At 42.6% G+C, this 10,544-nt stretch overlaps 1 pseudogene; it reads left to right on the plus strand.

The window, feature by feature from the left end:
- Nucleotides 1-3,557: 3,557 nt before the first annotated feature.
- LOC137205540 (small ribosomal subunit protein uS10-like) lies at nt 3,558-7,434 on the plus strand (annotated as a pseudogene).
- The last annotated feature ends 3,110 nt before the right edge of the window (nt 7,435-10,544 follow it).

The raw sequence follows: 10,544 nt of genomic DNA on the forward strand, positions 1-10,544 counted from the left end.
TGTCTACCAATCTGTGACAACTTCTCAGTCTTTCCGTTTCTCTCATGGCCTTGACACTTGTGAAGAGTATTTTGTATAGTACAGTTTTGTGGAATGTCCCTCAGTTGGGGTTTATCTGAGGTTTTCTCATGAGTAGTCAGAGGTTATGTGTTTGGGGGAAGAATGCCACAGAGGTGTTACACATTGAATCATATCAGGGGTACAAGATATCAACATGATTTATTACTTGGATCATTTGTATAAGGTGGTGTCTGCCAGGTTTTCCCACTGTGAAGTTGCTACATTTCCATTTTCATACTCTATTCATTTGAGTCACTCTATCCAGCCCACACTCAAGGGGAGGAAAGTTAAGTATCACCTCCTGAATGATGAAGTATAAAAGAAACTGTGGACAGATGTTAAAACCATCAGGGCTTCCCTGGTGGCACAGTGGTTAAGAATCCGCCTGCCAATGCAGGGGACAAGGGTTCGAGCCCTGGTCCGGGAAGATCCCACATGCCACGGAGCAACTAAGCCCGTGCACCACGACTACTGGGACTGCGCTCTAGAGCCCGTGAGCCACAGCTACTGGCCCGTGTGGCACAACTACTGAAGCCCGCGTGCCTAGAGCCCATGCTCTGCAACAAGAGAAGCCACTGCAATGAGAAGCCTGTGCACTGCAACAAAGAGTAGCCCCGCTCGCGGCAACTAGAGAAAGCCCGTGCAGCAACAAAGACCCAACGCAGACAAAAAATAAATTAATAAATTAAATTAATTAATTTAAAACATCAGAGTTGGGGGTTTTTGTTTGCTTTTTTTTTTTTTGGCCGGGGGTGGCCATGCCACGTGGCTTTCGGGATCTTAGTTCCCTGACAAGGGCCCAAACCAGCAGTGAAAGCACCTAGTCCTAACCACAGGACCACCAGGGAGTTCCCTGAAACCATCAGAATTTTAATAGATATTCTGGGGGAGATACTTTGAGGTTATGTAAACATTCTATTTTTCCTTAAAACTTTGCAATGTGGGAGATTTTGAGGAAAAACGGAGAAAGTCATTTTAGAGTGGGAAAGTGAACTTTCCCGGAAAACTTGATAGTATTTGCCAGGCAGTGTGCAGTGTCCATTTGAGGTTCATGATCACCAACTCAAAGTGGAATCTATCAACTACTTTGTGTGATTTCCTCCAGCAATGACCAGCTGCTTGGGTGCAGGCTCTGGGAAGGTAGGAAGTTGGGTTCAAAGAGAATGGGATATGACAGAAGAGAGAAGGACAAGATTGTTAGGGAAGATGTTTGCAGAAGTGCGATGAAAATGCTGGGCCATGGGACCTGAGCAGGGTTTGGAAGTGAAGACGAGAGGAGAGAAAAGCAGCTACCAGACAAGGTTGAAGGGCTGTGACAATGGGAGCTCTTGAGTAAGTGATGTGGACAGGAGGTGATAGGAGGGACTTCAAAGGAGCTGGATGTTTAGAAGGAGGAGAGGAAAGAAAGAATTTGGGAATGGCAAGCAGCACACCTACTATACCCGCTGGCCCTTAGGTGCCTGGGACATGAGTACCTCCTACTGAGAGGGCTGCTCGGGAGATGGGATAATCAGGGACCACCAGTTTCACTTACTGCCAGGAGATGGAGGGAATGTTCAAAGAAGAGGAGGTTACCAGGATGTTTGATGGGGACGGATCTGGAGTTGCAAAGGGAACAGTGGAAGAGTTCAGGGAGGGCAGGGAAGGGTTGGATCAGATTAAGTGATGAACTCAGGGATTCTGGGATGAGTGTCCGGTGTTGATGCTGGGTCTCCTAGAGGGCTTGTTTTCCTGGCAGTGACTGAGTCAAATGAGATATAAAGCATGACAGGATTAACCTGACAGGCTCTTGGAGGGAGATGGGAAATCAGCCCAGAGATGTGTGGATTTTGGATACTTAGTAGGAAGGTCCAGGAGCTTCAGGATGACTGCCCACGCCCGCAGAGTGTAGTGGTGGTGACAGTCTTATGGGGAGGGGTGGCTGTGGTCTCTTGGAGAGTATGGTAACATAGGGGCTATGGAGTGACCAGTCTTAGCTCATAACCACCTGAATGATTGAGTCATGATCATTAACAAATATTGGGCATTTACTTTGTGTATGAGTAAATTCAACAGTGTAAAAAGAATACAGTGTTCTTAAAGACAGCTGAGAGAGGAATCAGTTGGTTCCAGAAATTGTATTCTGGCCTAGACAGAAGGAAATAAGAGTGTAACAAACAGAGATGGACCTTAACCTTTGCCTTATCCGTATCAGAGAGGGGTGGGGTCTTTATGATGGGTCATTTATGGTGTTGGCAACAGCCTTGATGAAACCTGAGAGCTTTTTTCAGTGTTTATGTTTAATGACATCTCTGAAGCAACCAAGTATACATACGCAATTCTGAGGAAGTTCCCTGTCCTGGTAACTAGACAGGGCCCAACAAGATAGTGGCCCCGGGTTCTCATGTTGCTGGTTGAGAATGAATGCATTGGCAGTTTACAAAGCATGATAAGGAAGCAACAGAGGATAAAAATGCACACTTAGATTGCTTTCCTTTCTGGAATTATCTGTATGTCCCAATAGGGACTCCTGAGATGTCCCTAGAAAACCAAGATGTGTGATGAGAATGAACTAAATGTCACAAACTTAATTTCATTGGTACTCCTACTCGGGATGAGTGAATTACCAAGTGTCACAGTCCAGCTGAACCACATACAACACACATCACTGCATATAGTACTGACTCAGAAGGTACTCGGTTTGATAATGTTCCAGGGAGTCTGGGCTGTCCCCTGTCCTAGTGCTAAGGATCAGCAGTCACTGAGGACCGAGTAAGAGGGAGAATGATTGCCTTGAACTGGTAGAAGGAAGTGAGAGGAGGAAATAAATAATGTGGAGAGAGGAGAGGGGAGGGAGGGCATGTCATCTCTTTGTTGGTTCCCTGTTTGTAAAAAAAAAAAAAAAGAAGGGGAACTGCCAGGAGTTTGTAGGGAAGTCTTGTGATAAAGTAATGACCACATTATCATTTCCACAAAGGATTTGTTAGGTGAACAAGCAGCAGGTTATAATAGGGGTGGTGTGATGATGGTGATGATACAAAGTCCTGTAGAGAACAAATCTACAGTTAGCATTTTCCCCTGTGGTCAGCTGCTGACAGAACTTGCTGGAATACAGCTAGGGGCTAATGCGTGGTGAGTTGAGTCACTTACACAGTTGGAGGACTGTTAGGGACCAATTTTTATCTCCTCTTTGGTCAAAAAGACAGCCCAGAAAAAATAGCATGCGGGTCTAAATGCTGCCAATAGTTCAAAGAATATCTCAGACTGATGAAGGGTTAGTAAGCCATGTGAACATGGAGGACATCACACTCTGCTTCTATCCTTAGGTCCAAAGGGCTTTGTAGGAGAAAGCTGCAGGCGTGTTGAATGGAGATCGCTAACCAGTGGAATTTCACAAGTATAGATAAGGACACAGCTGTAGCTCAGCTTATATGCCATCCAAGCTAGTTCACCCCGTAGAAATAGGTCCATCTGAAAGCATAGGTAAATTCATTTGGAGGCATAAAGTGGGGGCAAAAATGCGAAAGCTGGCCAGTGAGTAAGTCTTAAGGGGATCCAAAATTACCTAATGATATTTCAGAACCAATTGGAGGGGAGGGGAGGGGAGATTAAAATGATTCAGAACCAATTGGAGGGGAGATTAAAATGATTCTCTTTTAATCAACAATCAAACTGTGGGTCTCCATTCTGCTTCTGTGGAGATCCTGTTTCAGTAAGACAGAATTCTTAGGGTTCTCAGTCGATGAGTTTCCAGCTTCAGTGGTGAGACATATACCCACACCGATAACTCCAGTGTGTAGAATTAATAGGATCTGGATTGGTCTGGCTACTACCCAGTTCTAGATCATTGTAAATGTTAATGAAACAGGCTGTTTTCGCTTTTTCAGCTTATTTTTTTGGATTCTTCTTACCCTCAGAAGTTTTCAGAGCCTTATTTGGGTCCTGGTCAGAAATCTTCCTTAGTGGTTTGTTAATTCAGCTGACCATTTAGAAAGGAAGAGAAGAGAAAATGAACATTCGGTACACACTCAAAAGATGCGTTCTTCACATTATCTTATTTAATCTTCACAGAGACTGTATCACTTATTTCCATTTTACAAGTGAGAGAACTGGTTAAACAAAGTTAAGTAATGCCCAAAATCTCCTTAATGAATGGTGATGCTACGGCTGGCTTGACCCTAGGTCTGTGACACCAAAACCTATACTCTTTCCCCACGTCAGGTAGCTTCAGTGCTATCAACCCCAAAGCTTATGTCTTGGTTGTCAAAACTTAGAGAAATAAACATTTGTGTATCAGATAAGCTCGGGCACTTAATAACTTTGGATTAATTCCCAAAGGAGCTTGTAGTCAGGTGTTCATCTTTACAGGGGTCCTTCATTCTTTAAAATAGGATGTCATACTTTCTAACTGAGAGGCTATACAATATTTTGTACTTTCCTTATTCTTGTAAAAACGCCCATAAGAATGAACATAATAAAGCAGCCAAGCCCTTACAACCATTGGAACCCTCCCTGTCTGCTTCCTGCTGGGGGTTGGTAGAGGAGAGACGACCCTGTTTGTTAGCCATGGTCTTTCCGCTGACTTTGGGAGGCTGCCGACTTCTGACTCCTACCCCACCCTAGCAGGAAACTTATAGAAAAAAAAAATTGGAATTATATACGTGGAGGCACTTGAGCATAGGTATGTTGCACAAGGGCATGTATGTTTATGTACGCATGGCTGAGAATTCAGAAGCTATATTGGTTGTGGGTCAAGGGCCACACCACATCGACCCATCTCCCCATGACTCTTGAGGGCTTGAGTTAATAAAGCCCCCTGGTTCCCTCCTAAATTGTTTCTCCTCTGCTCTCCTGCTTTGGTTCTCTTTGCAATTGCAATGAAATCAGCACTTATTTCTGAAAGTAGAACAGCCTGCAAAGAGCACTGACCCAGCTTCTAGTCACCACTCAGACAACGCTCTGAGTGTACCCTTGGACCAGTCATTTGTGCCTCTTGGTCAGATGGGAATTCACTCTAATACTTGGTTCATACCCAGCAGCGCTGTGTTACTTTGCCAAGGCTCTATGCTATAGCTCCATTCGGGAGATGCACTTTGGCCCAGTTAGGCATTCCCGGCCCCACCCCACAGGTGCCCAGCCCAGTGGACTCCTGCTCTATGCTCCACCCCTCCTCTGTCACAGACGTGGTTGGGGTACTCCATGTAATCTGCACCCCAAAGTTGGATGTTAGGTTCTCTGACTCTTTCCCTGGACACAATCCTAGGCCCAAGCTCCCTGCTAGGAAACTATTAAAGACAATGTGCTAGTGAGTGACATCTCCAAGGTTAGATATTTACATTTTAATTCAGGCCTTCTGGAGACAATTGTTATCCAAAAGAGGCAAGTGATGATAGGAATCTTAGGCATAGAAGCATGTCTTTGAGGGAGGTGTTTGAGGTAGCACGGTTTTTCCGTACCTGTCAAATCGCTGCCCTCAAGCACAGGGCTGGCTTGGCATTAAATTGTAACTTGTTTACTTAATACATATATACTAAGTACTTAAATTATTTAAGTTATACAACACTGTACTAAGCTTTAATGGCATCCAAGGAGTAATTAATGGCGTCTAGGAAGAAAAAGAAAAAGAGCCTGTTCGCAAGAACTTCCAGCCCAGCTGGGAGAGATCAGACACACGTGAAGTTAAAAACTAAAGAGCTGCATATTAACACCAGACAATAATACTAGCATACAACATTAAGCTTTCCAGAAGAAAGATACATTGCGGTACCCAAATCCATCATGAGACTGAGGTCTGGGGAGTTCATGAACTAATTTCCAGAAGAATCTTTCAGGAGTACTTAATTGCTTTTCTTTCAGGGCTCCAAAGTTCAGTCTGGATACTGACCTTCTCCTTAACAGCAAAGAGAATGATTCTTATTTGAACACATTCATGGCAGACCAATGGGTAAGCATTTCAGCTGAGAGAGCATTTTGGTTAATAATTAAGTACCATATTATTATATTTTAATTTCTCATGCAAGTCCAGTTTTAAGAAATTGTAACAATTTAGACCTTAAGCTACAATATTTCAATAATTTGTGAAATCATTGATTGGATATATGCATTAACCCACTGAATGCAGATGTCAACCCTAAAGTTTATGTCTAAGTCATGAAGACTAACAGAAATGTTTATTTGTGGGAATTCCCTGGTGGCGCAGTGGTTAAGACTCTGTGCTCCCAGTGCAGAGGGCCCAGGTTCGATCCCTGGTCAGGGAACTAGATCCCACATGCGTGCCGCCACTAAGAGTTTGCATGCCACAGCTCAGATTTTGCATGCTACAACTAAGGAGCCCGCCAACCACAACCAAGGAGCACACGTGCCACAACTAAGGAGCACTCCTGCTGCAACTAAGACCCAGCACAACCAAATAAATAAAATAAATATTTTTAAAAAAGAAATGTTTATTTGTGTATCAGATAAACTTTGGCACTTACTAACTTCCGGCTGATTCCAAAAGAAGCTTGTAATTGAATGCTCATCTTTACAGGGGACCTTCCTTCTTTGAAATGGGTGTTAAGTGTTACCATTACTGCCTCCATTTTATAAATGCATGCAGGGCAGTCAGGTAGCTTCCCAAGAGTAGAGAGAGCGGTAGAGCATAGCAGAGCCAGGCTGGAACCCAGGGAACTACACCACTTCCCCATGAGCTAGCTCTGCCCAAGATAGATGACTGGCTGGCAGAAGCACAGTTTCCTAACTGATGCTGCTAACTTATGCATCTCCAGTAGATGGGAAGACTAGAGGTGAAGGTGGCATCAGCCGCCTGCTGGGCAGTCAGCTTTACTTGATGGATCTCACCTCCACATGGACTTCAGCTTCCCCGCAAACCTATGTGGGTCAAAAAACCCCCCAAAAACAAAAAACAAAACTGGCTCTTTGAGGAAGACACGATCGCCCGTCGCTGCTGCAACGGAGACCCGGACTGCCCGCTTCTCTGACTCACCGCTGTTCGCTCTCGCGGAAGGAGTTGGTCACGAAGCCTCGCCACAGCCTTGGCTTTTAAAGATACCAGAAAGACTCCGGTGGAGCCAGAGGTGGAAAATTCACCGAATTAAAATTATTCTAACCAGCTGCAACGTGAAGTCTTTGGAGAAGGTCTGTGCTAACCTGATCAGAGGTGCAAGGAAAAACAATCTCAAAGTGAAAGGACCCGTTCGGATGCCTACCAAGACTCTGAGAATAACTACAAGGAAAACTCCTTGTGGTAAAGGTTCTAAGACTTGGGATCGTTTTCAGTTGAAGATCCACAAGCGACTCATTAACTTGCACAGTCCTTCTGAGATTGACAAGCAGATTACTTCCATCAGTATTGAGCCAGGAGTCGAGGCTGAAGTCACCATTGCAGATGCTTAAACCAACCTTTTTAATATATTGATAATCAGATGTTAAAAAAAACTCCAAACTGATTTATAATTATGAAAATAACACACGCTTGGAGGAATATATAAAAGCATAAAGAAGAAAATCATTAAAAAAGAAGAAAATCATTAAAAAAGAAGAAAACCATAATCACTCATAAATCCACATATACTTACTTTTTTTCTAGAATATCTGCTTGTATTCATATTTAGAATGCTATAGAACATGTAATTTAAAAAATTAGATCACATGGTATATAGTGTTTTTTTTTTTATTTAGTCTTCGTTGTGGTGTGCAGGCTTCTCATTGCAGTGGCTTCTCTTGTTGGTGGAGCACGGGCTCTAGGTGCGTCGGCTTCAGTAGTTGTGGCACGCAGGCTCAGTAGTTGTGGCTCACGGGCTCTATAGAGCACAGGCTCAGTAGTTGTGGTGCACGGATTTAGTTGCTCCGTGGCATGTGGTATCTTCCTGGACAAGGGCTCAAACCTGTGTCCCCTGCATTGGGAGGCAGATTCTTAACCACTGCAACACCAGGGAAGCCCTGGTATATAGTTTTATACACTGAATATTTAACATTATATCATAAATATTTTCCATGCCATTAATTATTCTTCAAAGACATGATTTTAAAAAATTATTGCATAATCTTCCATTGTATGAATATGCTATAATTAAGCAATAACTTCCTTATTCCTAGACATTTAGGTTGCTTCTTTTTTTTTTTTCAGTATGAGATGGCAAGACAAATATATTTGCATATAAACCTTTACAAATATTTCTCTTTTCTTCATAGGATGGATTCTTGAAATGGAATTAGTGAGTAAGAGGGTGAGAGCATTTTTAGCCCCTTGATACTTATTTACAAATTGCTTTTCTGAAAGTTATTCTATTTAAGCTTCTTCCTGCTGGGCATGAGTGTGTGATTCATTGGACCCTCATTTTCATTGACTATTACCATCTTTTTTTTTTTAATATATATACTATTTTTTTAAATAAATTTGTTTATTTATTTTTGGCTGCGCTGGGTCTTCGTTGCTGCGTGCAGGCTTTCTCTAGTAGCGGTGAGCGGGGGCTACTCTTCGTTGTGGTGCGCGGGCATCTCATTGCGGTGGCTTATTGCGGAGCACGGGCTCTAGGTGTGCGGGCTTCAGTAGTTGTGGCACACAGGCTCAGTAGTTGTGGCTCGCAGGCTCTAGAGCACAGGCTCAGTAGTTGTGGCGCATGGGCTTAGTTGTTCTGCGGCATGTGGTATCTTCCTGGACCAGGGCTCGAACCAATGTCGCCTGCATTGGCAGGCTGATTCTTAACCACTGTGCCACCAGGGAAGTCTGACTATTACCATCTTTTAAATCTTTGCCAATTTGATAGGCAAAAAAATAGTACCTAATCACTGTTTTAATTTGTATTTTTTGATAACAAATGATGTTAATTTATTAACTATTACACTTTCTTTTTTTTATACTATGTGTAGGTGTACTTCGTATATTTTCTGTTGAAATCTTAGTGGTTTTTAAAATAAATTTTTATAAGCACTGGGTGAAGGAGGGGGAATTGGATGCAGGTGGTCAAAAGGTACAAAATTCCAGTTATGAAACTGAGCAGTACCCTGTAGGGTCTTCCTGGGGAGGGACCACCCCCCGTATCCCCTACCTCTTGTTTGTAGAAGAGCTTTAGCCTCCTAGGCTTTCCCCAAATTCCAAACAGCAGATTTAATCAGAGACATGAGAAAATGCAGAAACAAAGGAAAACAGTTAAGTGAGACAAAATAGTAATAGTGTAGCCATAAAACAAAGTCAGTGACTTTTAGTTCCTCCTCAGGGGCTACAGATAATTTTCTGAGACATATCCTTGAGTTGTTTTGCAGATACTAAAACCCCCACCAGGTGGAAGAAATTAACTGCATGCTAACCACCAGCACGTAGACCCTAGACAAATTGGAGCCAGAACATTGATGATTGAGATTACTGAAACATAACCCTGTTACTTCACCATCAACCAGTCAGAGAACTGTGCACAAGCTGATCACATACACCTCAACCCTCTCCCTCATACTGTCTTTATTTTTCTTTTTTTATAAATTTATTTATTTATTTATTTATTTATGGCTGCATTGGGTCTTTGCTGCTATGCATGGGCTTTCTCTAGTTGCAGAGAGTGGGGGCTACTCTTCATGGAGTTGCACGGCCTTCTCATTGTGGTGGCTTTTCTTGTTGCGGAGCACAGGCTCTAGGTCTGCGAGCTTCAGTAGTTGTGGCACACAGGCTCAGTAGTTGTGGGTTGTGGGCTCTAGAGCGCAGGCTCAGTAGTTGTGGCGCATGGGTTTAGTTGCTCCGTGGCATATGGGATCTTCCTGGACCAGGGCTTGAAACTGTGTCCCCTGCATTGGCGGGTGATCCTTCACCAATGCACCACCAGGGAAGTCCTCTCATACTGTCTTTAAAAACCCTTCCATAAAAGCCACTGGGAAGTTTGGGTCTCCTGAGCATAAGCTACCTGTTCTCCTTGCTTGGCACCCTGCAATAAACGCTGTACTTTCCTTTACCACAACCTGGTGTCAGTAGATTGGCTCTACTGTGCATCAGGTGAGCAGACCCAAGCTGGGTAACCGTTATAAGATAAATAAGTACTAGGTATATAATTACAACATGATTAATATAATTAATACTGGTCTATGTTATATATGAAAGTTAAGAGAGTAAATCCTAAGATTTCTCATCACAAGGAAAATATTTTTTCTCTTATTTTGTATCATATAAAGTGATGGATGGTCACTAAACTTATTGTGGTAATCATTTAATGATATGTGTAAGTCAAATCATGCTTATACCTTAAACTTATACAGTGCTGTATGTCAATTACATCTCAATAAACCGGGAAGAAAAAAATTTGTAAAGCACTTAGGTGAAAACTCTTTGTCATATTTATAGACAAGTGTTCTTCCCAGTTTATTGTTTGACTTGTAATTTATGATTTTTTTATTTACAGAAGATTTATATTTTCATGTGATCACATCTATCAGCCATTTCAGGTTTTTTTTCTTCTATTACTGTTATGCTTCGAAAGAGATTTCCTATTCAGAAAACAAATAACTATTTGATAAATTTT

This window comes from Pseudorca crassidens, chromosome 14, assembly GCF_039906515.1.
Source record: "Pseudorca crassidens isolate mPseCra1 chromosome 14, mPseCra1.hap1, whole genome shotgun sequence".
Classification (NCBI taxonomy): Eukaryota; Metazoa; Chordata; class Mammalia; order Artiodactyla; family Delphinidae; genus Pseudorca; species Pseudorca crassidens.